This window comes from Oncorhynchus nerka, linkage group LG20 (assembly GCF_034236695.1).
Source record: "Oncorhynchus nerka isolate Pitt River linkage group LG20, Oner_Uvic_2.0, whole genome shotgun sequence".
Lineage (NCBI taxonomy): Eukaryota > Metazoa > Chordata > Actinopteri > Salmoniformes > Salmonidae > Oncorhynchus > Oncorhynchus nerka.
This window is the reverse complement of record NC_088415.1, coordinates 7,553,476-7,566,136: the sequence shown is the minus strand read 5'-3', so window position 1 is coordinate 7,566,136 and position 12,661 is coordinate 7,553,476. Positions and strand designations below refer to the sequence as shown.

The 12,661-nt window shown below is 45.7% G+C and overlaps 1 pseudogene; it reads left to right on the top strand.

Moving 5' to 3' along the window:
* The first annotated feature begins 7,668 nt into the window (after positions 1–7,668).
* Positions 7,669–9,044, top strand: LOC115126639 (aerolysin-like protein; annotated as a pseudogene).
* Positions 9,045–12,661: the final 3,617 nt, after the last annotated feature.

Here is a 12,661-nt window from a genome sequence, read left to right as displayed (position 1 = left end):
GCCTACAGAGATGGCCGCCTCGCTTCGCGTTCCCAGGAAACTATGCAGTTTTTTGTTTTTTTACGTGTTATTTCTTACCCACTCCAATTTGCTTACCGCCCAAATAGGTCTACAGACGATGCAATCTCAACCACACTGCACACTGCCCTAACCCATCTGGACAAGAGGAATACCTATGTGAGAATGCTGTTCATCGACTACAGCTCGGCATTTAACACCATAGTGCCCTCCAAGCTCGTCATCAAGCTCGAGACCCTGGGTCTAGACCCCGCCCTGTGCAACTGGGTACTGGACTTCCTGACGGGCCGCCCCCAGGTGGTGAGGGTAGGCAACAACATTTCCACCCCGCTGATCCTCAACACAGGGGCCCCACAAGGGTGCGTTCTGAGCCCTCTCCTGTACTCCCTGTTCAACCACGACTGCGTGGCCACGCACGCCTCCAACTCAATCATCAAGTTTGCGGACGACACAACAGTGGTAGGCTTGATTACCAACAACGACGAGACGGACTACAGGGAGGAGGTGAGGGCCCTCGGAGTGTGGTGTCAGGAAAATAACCTCACACTCAACGTCAACAAAAGTAAGGAGATGATTGTGGACTTCAGGAAACAGCAGAGGGAACACCCACACAGAATTGGTCCACCCACACAGACAGCATTGTGAAGAAGGCGCAGCAGCGCCTCTTCAACCTCAGGAGGCTGAAGAAATTCGGCTTGTCACCAAAAGCACTCACAAACTTCTACAGATGCACAATCGAGAGCATCCTGTCGGGCTGTATCACCGCCTGGTACGGCAACTGCTCCGCCCACAACCGTAAGGCTCTCCAGAGGGTAGTGAGGTCTGCACAACGCATCACCGGGGGCAAACTACCTGCCCTCCAGGACACCTACACCACCCAATGTCACAGGAAGGCCATAAAGATCATCAAGGACAACAACCACCCGAGCCACTGCCTGTTCACCCCGCTATCATCCAGAAGGCGAGGTCAGTACAGGTGCATCAAAGCTAGGACCGAGAGACTGAAAAACAGCTTCTATCTCAAGGCCACCACTAACATTGAGTGGCTGCTGCCAACACACTGACTCAACTCCAGCCACTTTAATAATGGGAATTGATGGGAAATGATGTAAAATATATCACTAGCCACTTTAAACAATGCTACCTAATATAATGTTTACATACCCTACATTATTCATCTCATATGCATATGTATATGCTGTACTCTATATCATCTACTGCATCTTTATGTAATACATGTATCACTAGCCACTTTAACTATGCCACTTTGTTTACATACTCATCTCATATGTATATACTGTACTCAATACCATCTACTGTATCTTGCCTATGCCGCTCTGTACCATCACTCATTCATATATCTTTATGTACATATTCTTTATCCCCTTACACTTGTCTATAAGGTAGTAGTTTTGGAATTGTTAGCTAGATTACTTGTTGGTTATTACTGCATTGCCGGAACTAGAAGCACAAGCATTTCGCTACACTCGCATTAACATCTGCTAACCATGTGTATGTGACAAATAAAATTTGATTTGATTTGGTAAATGTTGGATCTCTATGGCCTCAGTGTTAAGGATGACTATAGAAGATAGTAATTGAAGTAAACTGATAGGTCTGATTCAATATGCAATAAACCTGTTTAAGAGTCAAGACTCAGAGTGAAGTTCAATTGTTTAACACCAAAGACGCAACAGCGGAATACGTGTCTCTGGAGTGGAGAAGCACTCTCTTATATAACAGCAAAACTCCCCCCACGCTCATACAAAGATATGCATCAGTAGTTTTCTATTGAAATTGACACAAATCCTTTGACCCTGATTAAGACATTGTATTGTGCTAATCATGACAAAGGTGTATCAACAGTTTCAACCACTCTTGGTGCCACTTCCTCTTCTTGACATTTGAGCCAGAGAGCATATCGGTGGTTTCCAGTCACTAACCAAAACATGTTCACTAATATGCAACAGCACCTTTCTCTACTCATACTATACACTCTCGTGACGTTGTATTAGTTAATGTGGCGACTGTTGCTCATCTAATGATTATAAGTTTCTAATTACGTGATTAACTGAATCAAGCAATTATTAACTCATTAACTTGGGAAAACTAGTTTTTATTGAGTTTGGACCGTTGCCGCACTCCAGCTTCACTGGATGTTGTCGATTTTGATCCCGAGTTGGGTAAGAACATGGTCCATCTTGTTGAGGTGATGTGAACAAGGAAAGCTAGCGCTTTCAAACAGAAATGTGCATCCTGTAGCTCTAACTCCAAAAAGTTTTGCGACACTGTAAAGTCCATGGAGAACAAGAGCGCCTCCTCCCAGCTGAGGCTAGGTAACACGGTCACCACCGATTAACACGGGTAACACGGTCACCACCGAATTTCAATAGGCATTTCTCTACGGCTGGCCATGCTTTCCTCCTGGCTACCCCAACCCGGGCCAACAGCTCTGCACCCCTCGCAGCTACTTGCCCGAGCCTCCCCAGCTTCTCCTTCACCCAAATCCAGATAGCAGATGTTCTGACAGAGCTGCAAAACCTGGACCCATACAAATCAGCTGGGCCAGACAATCTGGACCCTCTCTTTCTAAAATGATCAGCCGTCATTGTTGCAACCCCTAATACCAGTCTAATCAACCTCTCTTTCGTGTCGTCCAAGATCCCTAAAGATTGGAAAGTTGCCGCGGTCATCCCCTTCTTCAAAGTGGATGACACTCTCTCACTGTTATAGACCTATTTCCATCCTGCCCTGCCTTTATGAAGTCTTCGAAAGCCAAGCTAATAAACAGATCACTGACCATTTTGAATGCCACCGTACCTTCTCCGCTGTGCAATCCGGTTTACGAGCTGGTTTATGGGTGCACCTCAGCCACACTCAAGGCACTAAACGGACATCATAACCGCCATCGATAAAAGACAGTACTGTTCAGCCGTCTTCATCGACCTGGTCAAGGCTTTCAACTCTGTCAATCACCATATTCTTATCGGCAGACTCAACAGCCTTGGTTTCTCAAATGACTGCCTCGCCTGGTCCACCAACTACTTCGCAGACAGAGTTCAGTGTGTCAAATCGGAGGGCCTGTTGTCCGGACCTCTGGCAGTCTCTATGGGGGTACCACAGGGTTCAATTCTCGGGCCGACTCTTTTCTCTGTATATATCAACGATGTCTCTCTTGCTGCTGGTGATTCTCTGATCCACCTCTATGCAGATGACACCATTCTGTATACATCTGGCCCCTTCTTTGGTCACTGTGTTAACTAACCTCCAAACGAGCTGTAATGCCATATAACACACCTTCCATGGCATCCAACTGTTCTTAAACGCTAGAAAAACCAAATGCATGCTTTTCAACCATTCGCTGCCCACAGCCGCCCGCCCGACTAGCATCACTATTCTGGACGGTTCTGACCTAGAATATGTGGACAACTACAAATACCTAGGTGTCTGGCTAGACTGTAAACTCTCCTTCCAGACTCATATCAACCATATCCACTCCAAAATCAAATCTAGAATTGGCTTTCTATTCGCCACAAAGCTTCCTTCACTCACGACACCAAACTTACCCTAGTAAAACTGACTATCCTACCGATCCTCGACTTCAGCGATGTCATCTACAAAATAGCTTCCAATACTGGATGCAGTCTATCACAGTGCCATCCGTTTTGTTAACAAAGCCCCTTATACCACCCAACACTGCGACCTGTATGCTCTAGTCTGCTGGCCCTCGCTAAGTAATTCGTCTCGAGACCCGCTGGCTCCTGGTCATCTAAGTCTATGCTAGGTAAAGCTCTGCCTTATCTCAGCTCACTGGTCACGATAACAACACCCACCTGTGGTATGTGTTCCAGCAGGTATATCTCACTGGTCGTCCCCAAAGCAAAAACCTCATTTGGCCGCCTTTCCTTCCAGTTCTCTGCTGCCAGTGACTGGAACGAATTGCTAAAATCGCTGAAGCTGGAGAATTACATTTCCCTCACTAATTTTAAACATCAGCTATCTGAGCAGCTAACCGATCGCTGCAGCTGTACATAGTCCCCTCAATCTACCTACCTCATCCCCATATTGCTTTTCTTTACTTTTCTACTCTTTTGCACACCAGTATCACTACTTGCACATCATCATCTGCTCATCTATCACTCCAGTGTTAATCTGCTATAACGTAATTAATTCGCTACTATTGGCCTATTTATTGCCTTACCTCCTCACGCCATTTGCACATACTGTATATAGACTATCTTTTTTCAATTGTGTTATTGACTGTACGCTCGTTTATTCCATGTGTAACTCTGTGTTGTTGTTTGTGTCACACTGCTTTGCTTTATCTTGGCCAGGTCGCAGGTGTAAATGACAACTTGTTCTCAACTTGCTTACCTGGATAAATAAAGGTGAAATAAATTAAATTAAAAAAGAGAGGGCACAACATTGTGATCATAGATATTCATATTTAGGGTCTTAAAGTACATAGTTCAAGAATAGGGCAATACAAATCATGACTACACTACCAATGATGCAGCTGTTGCATTGCTTGCACAGTACAGAGTAGCATCTCATGTAAGTCAAATAAAACCCTTGTATCTACATTCAATAATGACGTTTGAATGATTCAGGTTTTAGGTGTTACTTGACTAAATCTGAGTGTTAGTTTTAATTGGACACTTGATAAAGTTAACAGACCCTGTTCTATATTAGACAGTGTCATAATATATTAATACATACCTGTAAATACTAAAGCCTGTCTTAAAGAATATTGTACTATATTATAATATATTAATACATACCTGTAAATACTAAAGCCTGTCTGAAAGAATATTAGACTATATTATAATATATTAGTACATACCTGTAAATACTAAAGCCTGTCTGAAAGAATAGTGTTCTATGTTATAATATATGAATGCATACCTGTGAATAGTTTAGCCTGTCTTAAAGAATATTGTTATATATTAATTAATTTCAATCTTTATTCTTTCAGATATTTCAAAGCAGCAACTTTGTTTGGAGAGATTTGTTTTAGCACCATAAACAACCTCATATTCTGATGTAGCATCTATTACATTCATACTCATCATTAAAGGGAAGGTTATCATATTCTAATGTAGCATCTGTAACATTCATACGCAACAATATGTTTCATTACACATAAGTCACCAAGTTGATCAGGAAGAAACGGCAGGAGGTAGAGTGAGGAGGTGCTGGGAGTAGGAGAGGGACTCCATGGTGTTGATCAGGAAGAAACAACAGGAGGTATAGTGGGAGGTGCTGGGAGTAGGAGAGGGACTCCATGGTGTTGATCAGGAGAAACAGCAGGAGGTAGAGTGGGGAGGTGCTGAGAGTAAGAGAGGGACTCCATGGTGTTGATCAGGAAGAAACAGCAGGAGGTGGAGTGGGAGGTGCTGGGAGTAGGAGAGGGACTCCATGGTGTTGTTCAGGAGAAACAGCAGGAGGTGCAGTGGGAGGTGCTGGGAGTAGGAGAGGGACTCCATGGTGTTGATCAGGAAGAAACAGCAGGAGGTGGAGTGGGAGGTGCTGGGAGTAGGAGAGGGACTCCATGGTGTTGTTCAGGAGAAACAGCAGGAGGTGCAGTGGGAGGTGCTGGGAGTAGGAGAGGGACTCCATGGTGTTGATCAGGAAGAAACAGCAGGAGGTGGAGTGGGAGGTGCTGGGAGTAGGAGAGGGACTCCATGGTGTTGTTCAGGAGAAACAGCAGGAGGTGGAGTGGGAGGTGCTGGGAGTAGGAGAGGGACTCCATGGTGTTGATCAGGAAGAAACAGCAGGAGGTGGAGTGGGAGGTGCTGGGAGTAGGAGAGGGACTCCATGGTGTTGTTCAGGAGAAACAGCAGGAGGTGGAGTGGGAGGTGCTGGGAGTATTAGAGGGACTCCATGGTGTTGTTCAGGAGAAACAGCAGGAGGTGGAGTGGGAGGTGCTGGGAGTAGGAGAGGGAATCCATGGTGTTGATCAGGAAGAAACAGCAGGAGGTAGAGTGGGGAGGTGCTGGGAGTAGGAGAGGGACTCCATGGTGTTGATCAGGAGAAACAGCAGGATGTAGAGTGGGAGGTGCTGGGAGTAGGAGAGGGACTCCATGGTGTTGATCAGGAAGAAACAGCAGGAGGTAGAGTGGGAGGTGCTGGGAGTAGGAGAGGGACTCCATGGTGTTGATCAGGAAGAAACAGCAGGAGGTAGAGTGGGGAGGTGCTGGGAGTAGGAGAGGGACTCCATGGTGTTGATCAGGAGAAACAGCAGGAGGTAGAGTGGGAGGTGCTGGGAGTAGGAGAGGGACTCCATGGTGTTGATCAGGAAGAAACAGCAGGAGGTAGAGTGGGGAGGTGCTGGGAGTAGGAGAGGGACTCCATGGTGTTGATCAGGAGAAACAGCAGGAGGTGGAGTGGGAGGTTCTGGGAGTAGGAGAGGGACTCCATGGTGTTGATCAGGAGAAACAGCAGGAGGTAGAGTGGGAGGTGCTGGGAGTAGGAGAGGGACTCCATGGTGTTGATCAGGAAGAAACAGCAGGAGGTAGAGTGGGAGGTGCTGGGAGTAGGAGAGTTACTCCATGGTGTTGATCAGGAGAAACAGCAGGAGGTAGAGTGGGAGGTGCTGGGAGTAGGAGAGGGACTCCATGGTGACTGAGGTTCCTAGCTGTGGAGGAAGGAATGGGTGTGACAGATTCCAGGCGAATAAAGATGGAAAGATCAGAGGAGGGTGGAGGACAAGGAGGAGTTAGGAGCAATTCAAGAACGCTTCATTCTCAGTGACCTGAGGATTGTGGAGCGATTTGGTCGCCCTAGACCAGAGCTACCGTCCTCTATTTTTTTTCATTCCAATCCCAATCTAGTCCACCTGATTCTAATCCAATCAAATCAAATTTTATTTGTCACATACACATGGTTAGCAGATGTTAATGCGAGTGTAGCGAATTGCTTGTGATTCTAGTTCCGACCATGCAGTAATATCTAACAATTAATCCAACAATTTCACAACACCTACCTTATACACACACAAGTGTAAAGGAATGAATAAGTACATATATGTACTTATGAATATGTACATAAAAATATATATGGATTATATATGGATGAGCGATGGCCGAACGGCATAGGCAAGATGCAGTAGATGGTATAATCAGGTTAGTTACAACTGGGGCTGGAGTGAAAACCTACAGGAGGGTAGCTCTCCAGGAACAGGGCTGGAGTGAACCTACAGGAGGGTAGCTCTCCAGGAACAGGGTTGTAGTGAACCTACAGGAGGGTAGCTCTCCAGGAACAGGGCTGTAGTGAACCTATAGGAGGGTAGCTCTCCAGGAACAGGGCTGTAGTGAACCTATAGGAGGGTAGCTCTCCAGGAACAGGGCTGTAGTGAACCTATAGGAGGGTAGCTCTCCAGGAACAGGGCTAGAGTGAAAACCAACAGGAGGGTAGCTCTCCAGGAACAGGGTTGAAGAGCCCTGCCCTAGACTGATGTGTTGCTCGACCTCTAGTTCCTAACATGAGTCATTATATCCCTTAGTTATTGTTTGATCCTTTTATCTTGTTCTTTCATTTCCTGTTGGTGCTTTGAATGTCTGAATCAGATCTGAGTTTGAGTTGGAGGTTTCTTAAATTTATCTGTACAAATTTGTATTTCAGGTTACTTGACGTACACACACACTTAACATGGCAACCAGACTGCAGTTGATCGGTGGTGGAGGAGGCATTTGAATTCCACGGCATGGACAACGGTGTCACCCTCAAGAAGATGGGAGTGGCGGTGGAAGGCTGGCGGGTCAAAGCTGTGTGGGAGGAGCTAGTGGACAGGCGCGTTGCGACCTTTGGAGATGCGAACACTTTCAATGAGTTTGAGTTCAAACTCGGCGAGTGCATCACCAAGCTGTCGCTGTGGGGTAACGGTGCCGGCACACGTCTGGGTGCCATCAAGTTCACGACGAGTCAGAACCGTCAGTTCTTTGAAAAAATTACCAGCTGGCCACTGAAGATATACATACAGCAAGACCCTGACCAAGACTTCCTCCTGGTCCGTCAGCAACAAGATAGAATCCACCTTGAATGTGTCGGTCAAAGCAGGGATCCCAGATCTGAGAACCGGGAGGTCTTTGAAAAAATGACCAGCTGGGGACTGAAGACTGAGTACACCATAGATGTGGGGTCTGGAATCTGCCTGGGGCTGCAGGGCAGGTCTGGCTCAGACATCGACTGCATGGGCTTCCTCTTCATCAACACCATCAAGTCGTCCGTGCTGACAGACATGAAGTATCCCACCCTGTCCCTCTTCAAACCCCAGGTGTGTGTAGACAGCTCAGGAAAACTCTACCGATGCTCTAACATTAAGGGGGCTGTCCACTTTAAAACATGTAACCCAATATGGGGGTCGACCTTCATCAGGGATCTCATTTCTAGGACAGTCAGACACACATACAGACACATTAGTTATTATTGTTGGCTTTCTAAAAATCAATGGATAAGTTCCTCAATGGTGATTAGCTCTTAAATTTTCTTTGTCTTGTCTGAACAATTTGTATCTTTGTGTGTGTCTGTGTGTGTGTTGATTTTAGGTGACCCCAGAATATGTGAAATCCCTGTCTCACCACAACGACACCTCATTGGTTCAAGAAGAGTCCATTACATACAGCAAGACACTGACCAAGACTTCCTCCTGGTCCGTCAGCAACAAGATAGAATCCACCTTCAATGTGTCGGTCAAAGCAGGGATCCCGGATCTGGTCGAGGTGTCATCAGGGTTCAGCTTGACCATGGGAGTGGAGCATTCCACCAGCCTGCAGAAGACAGAGACCATAACAGAATCAGGTACCATCAACGTGAAGATCCCTCCAGGGAAGACCATGGATGTTGAGATCACAGTGGGGAGAGCAAATATCGACCTTGACTACAGGGCCAAAGTGAAAGTCACCTGCATGAATGGCAGTCAGCTGGTCTTCCCATCCACTCGTGTGACTTACACTTCAGTGAGGATATCCACAAAGGAGAGATGAGTCAAGTGTATGACATCATGAATAGTATGCACAGTGCTAGAATGTGACACCATTATTGTTTATTTGTGTGCCTTCTCTGTTATTAAGATCATCTTTGAGTGATTCTGATTGAACCCAGTTGACTCAGCTCTTTATTTCTGTCTCGGCAGAGGTTATAACAACAGCTGGATCATTCCTACAATCCGTTGCCTTTTGTGTCCAATGACATTTTAACACATGTTTTGTGTGAATTATTGAACAACATTCACTACAACATGTTTTCTTATATGGTTAGATGCCCATTTACCATAAAAAAACAATGTTATGTAACTATAATTAATTAAAGTTGTAATAAACCATTTGTCTGGTGTGTCAGTAAGCTTTCGCCAGTTAAGTTTATTCATCTTCCATTAGATATACTATTCATAAAATTCACAAATATTGTAATTATCATTCCAATATTTTGATGATCATTACATTGAGTTGTTCTCTTTCTAACTAATTGTTAATCATGATTAAGTCATTATTTAATATAAGAATCGTTTAATGTGTCTGTTAGCACACATGCAGTCACTCACACGCACAGAGTTTTTTCCTCTGGTTGCACATTTAACATGCGGGTAGAAATGAGGTAAAATGGATTTAAGTTCCCCTGGATATCTTATTGCATAGAATTGTTCATCTGTGTGCTTTTTCTCAGAGAGGTCAAATGATAGTACTGTAGTAGCCGACTCCCTGCTGACCTAAAACAAAGGGATAAAATACATTTGACCCATAATGCATTTCACCAGAATGAGTGTGGTAACATTGCAGGGAATGGCTTGATAATAAGTCAGTGAGATTGTAAACAGGAGATGGATGACAGTTCCAAAATGGCAGCGTCCATGGAATTGTTTCTTGAATCTGAAAGTGCAGCAAGTGAAGTGTGTGACAATGAATGGAAAATAGAGATATCAAAGAATGGAACAAAACGAGCAAAAAGTTGTGGTAGAAGACATGGACTGGTCCAATAATGCATTTTTTTGGGGACAAGGAGGTTCGTTTGGGAAATCCAAGCAATGGGGAAGGTGGATTCCAATAAAGGTGACTAGAAGCGGCCTTATTTTGGCTAATTGTGTCGATGAAGAACAGAATTAACGTACACTGGATCTGGCTAAATTGTCCACGTCAGAAGTAACCTGTATTTGTCTTCGGAGTAGGGCGCCTGCAAAAGGAGTTATAGCTGGAGTCTCCTTGGATATAGATGATGAGTACCTTAGTCAGAAAATCCCAGGAGTGGTCAGTACACGTCACCTGACCCGTATGGTAAATGGAAGGAAGGAGAAAAGTCTTATCAATATTATTGTTGTTTGAGGAGACCCTACCTGAATATGTGAAGCTTGGATATGTGACATATGCGGTGAGAGCATTTTAGTAGAAACCATTACAGTGTGGGAGCTGTAAAATATATGGTCACGTGTCTGCAGACGGGAGAAGTAGGGTATTGAAAATGTTGCAACTGTGGTGGAAAAAATACTCAGGACTTTATTTTACCAGGCAAGTCAGTTAAGAACAAATTCTTATTTTCAATGACGGGGTAGGAACAGTGGGTTAACTGCCTTGTTCAGGGGCAGAACGACAGATTTGTACCTTGTCAGCTCGGGGATTCGAACTTGCAACCTTTCGGTTACTAGTCCAACGCTCTAACCACTAGGCTACCCCGCCGCCCCGACTTACTTGAAATCAAATCAAATCAAATCAAATCAAATTGTATTTGTCACATACACATGGTTAGCAGATGTTAATGCGAGTGTAGCGAAATGCTTGTGCTTCTAGTTCCGACAATGCAGTGATAACCAACAAGTAATCTAACTAACAATTCCAAAACTACTGTCTTATACACAGTGTAAGGGGATAAGGAATATGTACATAAGGATATATGAATGAGTGATGGTACAGAGCAGCATACAGTAGATGGTATCGAGTACAGTATATACATATGAGATGAGTATGTAGACAAAGTAAACAAAGTGGCATAGTTAAAGTGGCTAGTGACATAAGAATGCAGTCGATGATCTAGAGTACAGTATATACATATGCATATGAGATGAATAATGTAGGGTAAGTAACATTATATAAGGTAGCATTGTTTAAAGTGGCTAGTGATATATTTACATCATTTCCCATCAATTCCCATTATTAAAGTGGCTGGAGTTGGGTCAGTGTCAATGACAGTGTGTTGGCAGCAGCCACTCAATGTTAGTGGTGGCTGTTTAACAGTCTGATGGCCTTGAGATAGAAGCTGTTTTTCAGTCTCTCGGTACCAGCTTTGATGCACCTGTACTGACCTCGCCTTCTGGATGATAGCGGGGTGAACAGGCAGTGGTTCGGTGGTTGATGTCCTTGATGATCTTTATGGCCTTCCTGTAACATCGGGTGGTGTAGGTGTCCTGGAGGGCAGGTAGTTTGCCCCGGTGATGCGTTGTGCAGACCTCACTACCCTCTGGAGAGCCTTACGGTTGAGGGCGGAGCAGTTGCCGTACCAGGCGGTGATACAGCCCGCCAGGATGCTCTCGATTGTGCATCTGTAGAAGTTTGTGAGTGCTTTTGGTGACAAGCCGAATTTCTTCAGCCTCCTGAGGTTGAAGAGGCGCTGCTGCGCCTTCTTCACGACGCTGTCAGTGTGAGTGGACCAATTCAGTTTGTCTGTGATGTGTATGCCGAGGAACTTAAAACTTGCTACCCTCTCCACTACTGATCCATCGATGTGGATAGGGGGTGTTCCCTCTGCTGTTTCCTGAAGTCCACAATCATCTCCTTAGTTTTGTTGACGTTGAGTGTGAGGTTATTTTCCTGACACCACACTCCGAGGGCCCTCACCTCCTCCCTGTAGGCCGTCTCGTCGTTGTTGGTAATCAAGCCTACCACTGTTGTGTCGTCCGCAAACTTGATGATTGAGTTGGAGGCGTGCATGGCCACGCAGTCGTGGGTGAACAGGGAGTACAGGAGAGGGCTCAGAACGCACCCTTGTGGGGCCCCGTGTTGAGGATCAGCGGGGAGGAGATGTTGTTGCCTACCCTCACCACCTGTGGGCGGCCCGTCAGGAAGTCCAGTACCCAGTTGCACAGGGCGGGGTCGAGACCCAGGGTCTCGAGCTTGATGACGAGCTTGGAGGGTACTATGGTATTGAATGCCGAGCTGTAGTCGATGAACAGCATTCTCACATAGGTATTCCTCTTGTCCAGGTGGGTTAGGGCAGTGTGCAGTGTGGTTGAGATTGCATCGTCTGTGGACCTATTTGGGCGGTAAGCAAATTGGAGTGGGTCTAGGGTGTCAGGTAGGGTGGAGGTGATATGGTCCCTGACTAGTCTCTCAAAGCACTTCATGATGACGGAAGTGAGTGCTACGGGCGGTAGTCGTTTAGCTCAGTTACCTTAGCTTTCTTGGGAACAGGAACAATGGTGGCCCTCTTGAAGCATGTGGGAACAGCAGACTGGTATAGGGATTGATTGAATATGTCCGTAAACACACCGGCCAGCTGGTCTGCGCATGCTCTGAGGGCGCGGCTGGGGATGCCGTCTGGGCCTGCAGCCTTGCGAGGGTTAACACGTTTAAATGTCTTACTCACCTCGGCTGCAGTGAAGGAGAGACCGCATGTTTTTGTTGCAGGCCGTGTCAGTGGCACTGTATTGTCCTCAAAG